This window comes from Vombatus ursinus, unplaced genomic scaffold (assembly GCF_900497805.2).
Source record: "Vombatus ursinus unplaced genomic scaffold, bare-nosed wombat genome assembly UNPS02000580.1, whole genome shotgun sequence".
In the NCBI taxonomy this organism is placed as follows: domain Eukaryota; kingdom Metazoa; phylum Chordata; class Mammalia; order Diprotodontia; family Vombatidae; genus Vombatus; species Vombatus ursinus.
Genome location: NW_020940358.1, coordinates 25880362 through 25892765, shown reverse-complemented (window position 1 = coordinate 25892765; position 12404 = coordinate 25880362).

Sequence of the window (12404 nt, the reverse complement as noted above, 5' to 3'; positions counted from 1 at the left end):
CAGTCAGGATGGGTGGACAGGAGTAGTGGTAGATGAGGTAATGAAGGCACCAGATTGTAAAGAGCTTCAAATGGAAAGTTAACAGATCTGAACTACCCTTCGCTAGGCAATGGGGAGCTAGTTATGGGTATTGAGTAACTCAGCATTGTCCTTAAAAATGAAGCCTGCGTAAAAGGAAATTAGATTATCTGGCAGTTTAATTTCTGTTTACAACTAGCTTTTACAAGAAACTGCTTAAGGGGAGAAAAAGTAAGTCACGTCATTTCGACCTTTTCTTGGCTACTTCCTGGCCATCTCTGTACCATGCTGCCCCCACTTTGACCATCATCCCCATCTCTCCCCTCTTCTGCCCCTTCCCAGCGGAACTTTGGATTCTGCCTCTGGGATGCTGGGCCCTGATAGGTAAGCTTCTGTTTTGTCTGCATAGAACCAGGCTTTCATGACAGTTGCCAGCCATCTAACCATCTTTGATTCTCCCTCCCCCCTTTCTGGCTCCCTTTTATATGATGTCTTCGAATGTTAGAACACAGTAGATATTAGAACATAAGCTCTTTCAGCTCTTCCTGTCTTGATTGCTTGTATTTGTGTCTTTAGCACTTTCCACAGTGCCTGGCACACAGTAAGCACTTAGCAATGCCCAATCATCTATCTGTCTGCCCATCCATCCATCCACCCATCCATCCATCCATCCATCCATCCATCCATCCATCTGTATTACCTAGTAGTTCAGTGATAGAATTTTTGCTTGTCACAAGTAAGGCCTGGGTTCTATCCCTGACTTTTAAACATGCCTTTTAGAGATAGCATAGCATAGTGCATAGAGTGCTGGACTTGGAATCAGGAAGACCTAGGTTCAAATCCTATCTCTTATGTTTACTAGCTTTATGACCTTAGGCAAGTCACTTAACTTCTCTAAGCCTCAATCTATAAAATGTGAGGGTTGGACTTGATGACCTCTATGATCTCTAGTCTAAATCTATGATTCCTTCCCCTGCTTCATCTTTCATCATAGCCTGGACAATAGGCATTCTTCTTGATTTTTCTTTTGTGGATGGTTAGACCTAACTCAGGGTATAGTACTGAAGTCAGGAAGATCTGAGTTCAAATCTGTCCTGAGACACTTACTCACTGTGTGACCTTGGACAAATCACTTAACCCTGTTTGCCTCTGTTTCCTCATCTATAAAATGAGCTGGTAAAGGAAGTAGCAAACTATTCCCCTATTTTTGCTAAGAAAACCCCAAATGGGTCCAAAAGAACTGGACAGGACTAAAATAACTGAACAACAGACCCAACTATTTTGAGTAGTTCTAGATCTCTTCCTGGAGGGTTTTGTTGCAGACACCGTGATCCCATCCAAAATAGGAGCACCTGGAGGATCTCCCTTTTCATAGCAAATCCTTTTTCAATCATAAATCTATGCTGTGTGATCTTATTAGTGACAATAGTGAATACTTTTGACAAATTGTCATTTCTGTTTTATGCCTTTCCTGACACTGTTATCAAAAAACAGAGGGTCATTAAATCTATCTCTATTGCTAGATATTTTTCATATTTCTTACAGATTTCTGATGTATGTATTGATATCTTATTGGAAGATAACTTTTAGGTGGTAGTTTGCTCTGTTGAATAAAATTCATTTTTTGTAATCAACAAATACAAAGCACTGTGGGGAGTCTTGTATTCTCTATATCTTTCAGTCAATTGAGTAACGATAGGGATGTTGTATAGGATGGAATATCACTTATAAAAATCTACCTATTCCCTGTACTCTCATTGAATATGTCCTTGATGCTTCCATAGATTATTTTCATAAAATTATATACATATACACATATATATGTAAATATGTGTATATATGGAAATAGGCATATAGGTTGGTAGGTTTGATATTTATTTTTTTTATTAGTAAGGTTTGAGAATTTTGCCATATCTTTAGTATCTTTTCTTCCTTCAGATAACTTATGAATTACTCCCTTAATGCCTTCATAATTGTGTTGCCCACAGCATCTCTTTTATTTAGTCTCGGTCTAATTCAGCTACTGTTCCTATTTATATTCTTTTAACACTATTACTACCTCTTCTATGAGAATATCTAGGACTGTGATGTTAGAGTTTAAGTATGGTGCCTCTGCTGTCTTTGATGGTAAAGAGAGTTTGTTTAAAAATGTTTTCCAGTTTTCTTCTATTTTGGTTGCCTTGTATCCATTTTCATTTTTTAAGTGCCCTTGGGATGATTTTGTTTAGTTGGATCTCTTACCAAGCTTTCTTTAAACTGGGTTTGCCCTACTTTTCTAGGATCTTTCTGCATAAGATTTTATAAATGAGTTCATATTCTTAACTGGCATTGGTCTTGGATGCCATATCCCTTTGCTTGGCAAGAAAGGTAAATGATTGCTTACTAAGGGGCTTCTTAGGCTCTTTCGTCTGATTATAGCAGTTGATTTATATTGGTCAAAGTTCTTTATGAAATTAATGTTGTTGGTGTCTATGTCCTTTCTTTCATCTATTTCCCATTGTCACTTCTGGTAACCCATTTAAATAGGTCAAGGAGGAGTTGTTTTAATTGCATATCATTGTCATTTTCTCACTTTTATTTTCTTATAGTTTTGTGCTAATTTTGATCTTTTCTCGAATAAGATATTAGTTTAACTGCACATAGACAACTGAGAGAGGGTTGACTCCCACAGCAGTTATGAGTAATTCCCTATGAAAATAAAATCAATTTCATTTTTGTGATCTTATTTATGCTTACCAGGACCAGTATCTTTCAATTCTTTTCTTAAATAAATCATTCATGATATGTTGGGGTAGCTTCTATGGAGTTGACAAGTCTTTGCCCTCCCCCCTTATTCTTTATTCCTGATCCATATTTCTAAAAGTATTTCTTGCTAATTTTCCAATATATTTCTTGCTGTCCTTATCTGTTTCTATTTTTGCATTTAAATCACTGAACATCAAAGCATGCTAGTTAAATTTTGGGGGGGGGGTCTTATCAAGTTGATTACCTCATCATCCTCTACAGCAAATGCTGATGTTATTATAAATTATCATTATTGTTGTTATCATCATCATTATTATGTTATTATAAATGCTGCAGTTATTTTCATGGTGGTCTCTTTGCAAATACTTAGGAGCACAGCAATATGTTCCAGGAAATAATGTTGCCCTTATGTACACAGTGAAACCAACTCTGCCAACTTCTTTATTGACTTGTCCAAAGAGAGCTGGTGAGCTAATCTTCTGTTTAGTTCCAATTTCATTCTTTCTTATTGTTTGGCTTATAGTGAGAAATGGTAAGATGAACAAGCATCAGTTTCTCCAATAGTATATCAATTCACTGGCCATCAAGTCACAACTCTCAGGTCATCTTACATTTAGAATACTGTAATGTTAGGTTCACAGATGGCCTAAAAAGTGTATTATTGTACCCTCTGCTTCCTTTTCTTTGCCACTCTCTCTGTAGACCAGAAAGGGAGAAATGTAAACAATATTTCCTAAAAACACGTTTTTAAAAATCCTAAAGATCCTGTGGAACTGATTATAAAATTATCTCTCATTACAATTATCTCTGATTATAAGATTAACTCTCAATAAAGAGATGAGGACAACAAATATGGAATCAGTCAACCAACAAGCATTTATTAAGCATCAACTACATACCAAACACTCTGCTGGGAACTGGGGATAAAATTACAAGAATGAAACAGTATCTATTTTCAAGGCCTAACATTGTATATCAGGGGAAACAAGGCTTTCAAATAAAAGTAAATACAGAGTATTCACACCAATTATACAAAGTATTTGGGGAAACACTAATGATCTAGAAAGGCGTCATATAGCAGGTGACCCTTGAGGTGAGCTTTAGAGGCATCTAATGGTTCTAAGAAGAGGAGAGAGTGTATCCTGGGCATGGGGGACAGCTAATGAAAAGGACTAGAGACAAGAAAAGGAATGTCGTGCATGAGGAACAGTGTGTAGGCCAATCTGGCTGGAACACAGTGTGTGCGAAGGGGAGTGAGGTATAATAAATCTGGAAAGGATGGAGTCAGACTGTAGAGGTCTTTAAATGTTAAATCAAAAGCAAGCTTTGTCATTTATCCTTAGGACAACAAGCCACCACTGGAGCTTTTGGAGCAGGATAATGGCATGGCCAATTCTAGGCTTTAGGGATATCACTTAGGCAGCTATGTGAAGGATGGACTGGAAAAGGCTAAGACTGGAGCCGCAGAGACCAAATAAGAAGATATTGTGATAGCCTGGAAAAGAGGTGATATGTGCCTGAACTAGAGTGGTGGCAGTAAGAATAGAGAGATGGGATAAAATGCAAGGGATGTCATAGTAGGAGAATTCATCAGACTTGGCATCTGACTGGATGGGGGAGGTAGTGGTGGTAAGGAAGAAGGAAGAGTAGAGGATGATTCTGGTGTGTTAAAGCTGGATGACTAGAAAAGTGGCGGTGCCCTTGATAGAAATAGGGAAGTGAAGAAGAGGGGTTTGGGGCAATAGCTAAATTCTGTTTTGGATGTGTTGAGGTTAAGGTGCCAATGAAATGTCCAGCAAGAAATATTTTATAGGCAGTTGGTGACATAAGGTTGGACCTCAGGAAAGATACTAGGGCTAAAGATATAGATCTGGGAATTATCTATGTAAAGATGATAATTAGACCCATGGAACTGATGAGCTCACCAAGTGAGGAAGTAAATAAAGAAAAAAGAGCTCAGGACAGAACTTAGAGGTGTGTCAACAAATAAGGGGGTAGGATATAGATGATTATCAAGCAGAGGACACTGTGGGGTGGTTAGGCAGGTAGAGAGGAACCAAGAGAAAGCAGTATCATGAAAACCCATAAAGGAAAGAGGACCTAGGAGAAGAGAGAATAGTTAAGAGCATCAAATTCTGTAGAGAGGTTAAGAAGGATGGGGACTGAGAGAAGGCCTTTGGTTAGGGGAATTAAAAAGTCACTGATAATTTTGAAGAGAGTAGTTTAAGTTAAGGAACAAGGTCAGAAGCCAGGTTGCAAGGGTTTAGGGAATAAATGGCGAGGAAGTTAATGTAGTAAATGTAGACAACTTTTCAAGAGTTTGCTTGCAAACATAAGAGAAACATAAGAGGGTAGTTTGAAATGATCACAGGGTTAAGTGAAGGTATTTTATTTTAAGGATGAGGAAACCTGGACATATTCTAAGGCAGCAGAGAAGGAGCTAGTATATCAAGAGGGATGAGAGATGTGTGTGTGTGTGTGTGTGTGTGTGTGTGTGTGTGTGTGTGTAAGAGAGCGAGAGTGAGAGCGAGAGAGAGAGAGAGAGAGAGAGAGAGAGAGAGAGAGAGAGAGAATTGTGGGGCCACCTCCTTCTGGGGGAGAAGGAAAGGGATACAAGTGGAGAGGAGTTGGTATTGGCCAGGGGGAGGCCACTACTTCATCAGAGACTGAAGTAAAGAAGGAAAGAATGAGAGATGATGGCTAACTATTGGGTGATATACAATAGGAGAGAAAAGGAAGCTCAGGGCAAATGATCTCTTCTTAGTAAGTATGGAGGGGAGTATAATAGAAGCAATGAGTAACAGTTTCATATTTTAAGTATTGTATGATTTAGGTCTTTTGTATTTTAAGTATTTCTTTTATGGTAAAGGAAACAAATCCCTGTTCTGTACCTGGGGAAAAAAAGTAGAAGATGAGGGCCCCTTCTTAGCGGGAGACAATGCCACGTACCCAGTCAAGATGCAGTCCCTGTGTTGGTTGGCTTTGCTTACATGTTTGCCTTTGTCACAAGGAAGGTTTCATTGGGGGTGGGTGGAGGTGGGGAGAAAGGCATTTAAGGGAAATGACTGTCGTGTAAAAACAAAAGGTCACAATAAAACTTAGAAAAAAATCAAATAAAAGTAAGGGTGTTGGATTAGATGATCTCCAGGATTCATTCCAATTTTAAATCCTACTATCCCATATCATCTTCCTTCTCACCGGGCTCAGCTAGAACTGTCCTAAGTAGCTTGTCTTTGGAGCTAGGAAGCAGTAGAGGAAAGGGCTCATCTGAGTGGTGGATTATATGGCCCTGGACAATTGAGGTTGTCTGCATTCTCAGAAGAGAAATTTCTACTAAAACTCTTGCTCACTATATATTTCTGTGGAACTCAGTTCTTTATTGACAACTGATTTCCAAATGAATTGCTTACAATTCACGAGAGTGCCTCAGTGTGCTCTCTATCTCTCTCTCCTCTTCTCTTTTTCTTTCCTTCTCCATCTCCCTCCCTCTCTTTGTCACTGTCTCTCCTTCTTCCCCCAACCCTCCAATAATGTGTTTGCAAGAATTGTGGTCTTCCTGAAGTTGGTGACAGTCCTGTCTGGTGGTTGGTCCTGAAGACAAAGGTCTTCCTATGTATCTTGTACCTGTCTAGGGAATCCCTCCAAAGGTGAGCCTCCCAGCCTCAGTGTTTTGAGGAAGAAAGTGAGGTTCAATTATATGGGTAATCCCATCTCCTCCAGGAAGCCTTCTCTGACTACTGAAGCCCACAGGGATTTTTCCTTCCTTGGAATTGTTAAAGAATTCGCTGCTTATGTCTCTCATGAAAGCACATGGACCAGAATGTCTGGTAATATTGGTTAACCTTTCATGTGGATAATGCCTTATCTTCCCCACTAGACTGTGAGCTACTTGAAGGCAGAAACCCAGCTTGAGATACATTGACTCCATAGCACCTGCCTGGCATAGAGCCTGGCACACAGTATGTGCCCAATCATATGATGATTGATTGATTAGCAGGGCTGGAATTAGGACTCACAGCTGTGCATGGCCAATGTGCCAATTTATTTTGCTTAACTCCATTACAAGGGAGGGTTCTGGGGTGTGGCAGGGGTGGGTGAGTGGTACCTGGGAAGTGATCATGACATTAAAAATAAGAACATTAATAAAACTTTTCAAAAAATTAGACTGTAACTGAGCTACTCAGTACACTATGGTGGAAAGAGCACCAATTGGAATCACAGGGTCTAGGTGTGATTCTTGGTTCTGATATATGGTTACTTAATCTCTTAGGCAACTTTCTAAGACTGTATTGGTAGAAGAAATTTCCTCATTTGGGAGTTTCCTGTTCCTATCTCTATTTTATAATCTATTTTTAAAAAAATCATTATTTATTTTTTAACATTCTTTTCTTTTCAAAATTTGAGTTCCAAATTCTCTCCCTCCCTCCCACACCCTCTCACATATACTGAGAAGGCAAGAATATGATATCAATTATACATGTGAAATCATGCAAATATTAGCCATATTTCAAAAAAAGAAAGAAAAATAAAGTGAGAAAATTTTATTTCAATTAGCACTCAGAGTTCATCAGTTTTCTGTCTGGAGGTGGATAGCATTTTTTCATCATGAGTCCTTTGGAATTGTTTTGTATAACTATATTGATCAGAGTAGCCTAGTCTTTCACAGTTGATCATCATTACAACATTGCTGTTACTATATACAATGATCTCCTGATTCTTCTCACTTTCCTTTGCATCAGTTCATGTAAGTTTTGCCATGTTTTTCTGAAACTGCCTCCTTCATCATTTCTTATAGCACAATACTACTCTATCACAATCATATGCCACAAATTCTTTAATCATTCCCAAATTAATGAGTACCCCTCAATTTCCAATTCTTTGCCAACACAAAAAGAGCTATATAAATATTTTTGTAAATATGGATCCTTTTCCTTTTTCTCTGATCTCTTTGGAATACAGACCTCATAGTGTTATTGCTGGGTCAAAGGGTATGCACAGTTTTATAGCCCTTTGGACATAGTTCTAAGTTGTTCTCCTGAATGGTTGGAGCAGTTCTCTACTCCACCAAGAATTCATTGGCATATCTATTTTTCCCTCCTCCCCTCCAGCATTTGTCATTTCTGATAGGTGGGAGGTGATACCTCAGGGGTGTTTTAATTTGCCTTTCTCTAATTGATAGTGATTTAGAACATTTTTTTTTCATATGGCTATAGATAGCTTTGCTTCTTCTTCTAAAAACTGCCTGTTTATATCCTTTGACCATTTATCAGTTGGGGAATGACTCTTATTTTTTATAAATTTGACTCAGTTCTATACTCACTGCATATTTGAGAAATGAGCCCTTTATTAGAGAAATTTTCGATATTACTTCATTGTCTGTGGTGCCTTTTAGCAAAATACAGTTTACCTAATTATTCCTTTTAATTAGGTCTTTTTTTTTTTTGCTTTTGCTTGTCTGAAATCATTACCTCTTCTTTTTTTTACTTCAACTGAAACGTTATAGCTTCTGCTCCACCCCCTTACCTTTACTCTGTCAGTTTCTTTCTGTTTCAAGTGTGTCTTTTGTAAACAATATATTGTTGGATACTGGTTTCTAATCTAGTCTGCTATCCACTTTCATTTTATGGGTGAGTTCATCCCATTCACAGTTATGATTACTAATTATATTCTCTCATTTTCTTCTATTTTTTTCTCTCTCTCTTTATCCTGTTCCTCCTCTAAAGTCTGCTTTGCTTTTAACCACTGCTTACCTTCATCTATCCTTCTCTTAAACACCCCCTTCCTCTCCTACTTCCCCATTGAGTGAGTTACATTTCTATACCCACCTGAGTGTGTGTGTGTGCTCTGCCCTCTTTGAATCGATTCTAATAAGAATGAGGTTCAAATGTGGCCCATCACCCCCTTAATTTTCCCCTCCACTGTAAAAGTTCTTCCTTGTTTGACTTTTATTTGAGAAAAATTTTCCCCATTCCATTTCTATTTTATAATCTCTTAGCTGAGACATTTCCACACCTCCAAGTATAGCTCCATACCAGGATGGGGATTTGGGGCGTGTGGTTGGGTGTCTTTCATCATCTTTCTATGTGACTGTGTGCTTGCAACAGGACCATGCCCTTAAGTGGCACTTGAAAAATCCTCAAATCACAGGACTTAGAACCCAGGATGTCAAAGTTAGATAAGGCCTTAGAACAATGTACAGAATGCACATTGGGGACCTTAGAATCCAGACTGTTAGAATGGGAAGGGATCTCAAATATCATCCTAATTGTTTTGTTTTACAGATGAGGAAAGTAATGAGGAAGCTCACATAGATTATAGACAGCAGAGTTAGAGCCAGAACTTACTTATAGTTTTAAGATCATAGACTTAGAGCTAAGAAGGTCCTTGGAGGCCTTCAGCCTAACTTTCGTCATTTTACAGATGAGGGAATGGAGGTCTAGATAGGTTTAATGATTTGTCCTAGGTGACACTGAAAGGGAGTGATAGGGTCAGAATTTGAACTCAGGTCCTCTGACCTCAAAGTGAGCACATTATGACAAAACACTTCATCACCCAGAGATGACAGCTTAAATGGGAAATGAAGGACTTCACCAAAGTCCCTCTACATTGAAAAAGAGACAGCAAACCTCAGCCTCATTATATATGGCTGAGGAACAAGGAGAGTCTAATATTTAGTTTTTCCAAAGACTTCAAGGAAGAGTAAGGTCAGTGGGGAGGCAATGACAGGGAAGTCCTATATCAGGAGCTGTTAGGTCAATAACCAGCAGCTCATTTGCAGAAAACCTTTCCTCTCAACCCTGCTTTCTGCTAATGATTTCCATTAGCCTGTTGACAATTCTTTTCATAACTTACTAGCTATGTGATCCAGAGCAAGATATTTAGATTTTTTTAGTCTCAGTTTCCCCTTCTGTATAATAGGGATAATAATAACACCTACCTTCCAGAGTTTTTGTAAGAATCTAATGAGAAAGCACATGGAAAGTGCTTTGCAAACTGTGAGGCTAAATGCTAGCTATCATTGTTATCATGACATCCTAAAACATCTGGACAGGAAGGGACTTTAGAATCTCAGACTATTAGAGCTAGAAAGGACCTTAGAACCAAGGAAACAAAGGAGAAGAAAGGAGAGGACTGGAAGAGAGCTGTAAAGCACTTTGCAAACCTTAAAGCACTAGGTAAATGCTAGCTAGTCATAGTAAGATATATAGATATAGATATAAACACATATATTATGATATTATGTACATTATATTATACACACTATATATGTACATGTGCATGCATGTAGATATATGTGTGTATATATGAACATGTCTATATGTATATTTATATAGAGACATACCTGCATATAAATACATATGTATAAAGAGGCACATATCTATATAGACACATACACACATGTATACATTGTACATGAGTATGTGTACATATATGTATACATGCACAGGGATATATATGTGTGTATGCACATATATATGTGTCTGTTTCTCTGAATATAGAATATTAGAGTGAGAAATGACTTCTTTTCATTCAACTTCCTTATTTTATGTATGTGAAAACCAAGGTTCAGAGAGGTTCCTGCTGAGCACCATAAGCCAGGGGTATTGAGACTTAGTGTTTCAAGCCTCCTGTGGGTTATTTTTCATCGCAGGGCTACCCGCTGCTTTCTGCGTGAGAGTTAATGCAGTATGAGTGGCATTAGACACAATGGGGTGGAATAATACTTTGCATTTCTCTAGGGCCTTAATGTTTACAAAGCATTTGCCTCATGATAATCCTGAGAGGGAGGGAGTTTGAGTTTTGTTATTCCCACTTTACAGATGGGGGAACTGGGCTTGAGAGGACAGTGACTTCCGAATAGCGACACAACTTAGTCGGGTTGGTCTTTGGACTGTGACCCAATTCTCCTTGGTTTCCATCCAGAGTTTTCCCAACTTTGTCCAAGTGCCCCATAGCTGTGAGTCACTGACTGGAACTTCCAGGGAGCATCTGCAGAAGTGATCAGTCCCCTTTTTAGTTAGAGAAAGTAGAAGGATGAGTTGGATGGGGACTTTAGAACAGACTGTTACAGTGGGAAGGGATCTCAAGTATCATCTTGTGTAACTGTCTCATTTTACAGGAGGAAAATAAATAAGATCTCCACCGACCTTATTCTTCCTCCAAGTGTTTGGAGAAACTAAATGTGAGACTCTATTTGTTTCTCTGCCGTACATAATGAGACCAAGGCTTGCTGCCTCTTTTTCAGAGTGGGGAACTTTTTGGCACAGTCCATTACTTTTCATTTAAGTTGTCATCTCCAGGTGACAGGGACAGCTAGGTGGCACAATGGATAGAGTGCCAGGCCTAAAGTCAGGAGGACTCATCTTCCTGAGTTCAAAGCTGGCCTCAGACACTTACTAGTTATGTGACCCTGGACAAGTCACTTCACCCTGTTTGCCTCAGTTTCATCATCTGTAAAATGAGCTGGAGAGGGAAATGGCAAACCACTCCAATATCTCTGCCAAAAAAACCCCAAACGGGGCCACAAAGAGTCAGAAATGACTGAAAAATGACTGAACAACACCTCCAGGTGATAAAATGTGAAAGGTACAAAGGGGCACCAAAGTAGTGTGAGCTGGAGTGCAGCAAACTGAGTGAGGGAAGGAGCAGCACTGTCTATGGTTTTGTCCAGCTGTACAGAGATGGACATTTTACAGCCCTTGCATGCCATGTATGAACATCCATTCCCACTTTACAGATTGACAAATAGAGATTCAGAGAGATTGAATAGATTTCCCAAGGCTGCACAGTATGCTAGTGGTTTATTAGGTGGACAACAGAGGTGTTTTGGGTTTCCAGGTTAGGACTCTGCAAAGTTAATCCTATTAGATCCATGGGATGAGTACATCCATGTCTTTGAAAAAAATGCACTGGTGGGTGCTATGCCTCTTTTCCTTAGAGAGGCAGGTAACTGCAGGTATAGAATATTGCCTACTCTATCAGACATTGGATGGGGATGGTTTTTCCTCCTTTGTTATGAGGGAAGGTGGAACTTGGGTTGGGGCTCAGAGTATATCTGGAAATGACTGTGATGCAAAAACAAAATGTATCAATGAAATTTAAAAAAATAAAAATAGCTGTGGGGTGCTTTTTTTTTGTCTTGGTTTTTTAAAAAACCAACATGACAGCATCTAACTGTGATGATTATTGGAACCTCTTAATTCTTTTCTTTTTTCTGTGTGTGTGAGGCAACCAGGGTTAAGTGACTTGCCCAAGGTCACACAGCTGGTGAGTGTGAGCATGTGTCTGAGGCTGGATTTGAACTCAGGTCCTCCTGATTCCAAGGTTGGTGCTCTATCCACTGTGCCACCTAACTGCCCCCAGAACTTCTTCATTCTTAAAGAGCTCCACCAGCACTTGTTTAAACTAGGAGACTTTAATGAATCTGAATCAAGCTAACTTCCATATCCTAACATACAACTCCAAAACAGCTCCTATCATATGGCACATTTTCTGTTGAAACAACAATAGCCTGCACGGACATGATGGTTTAAGGCTTACAAAGTACTTTACACCTAACGTGCCTTTTGATCTTCATAACAAGCCTGTGAGATGGTGAGCACAGGTGTTATTTATCTCATCTTATTCAATCAACAAACATT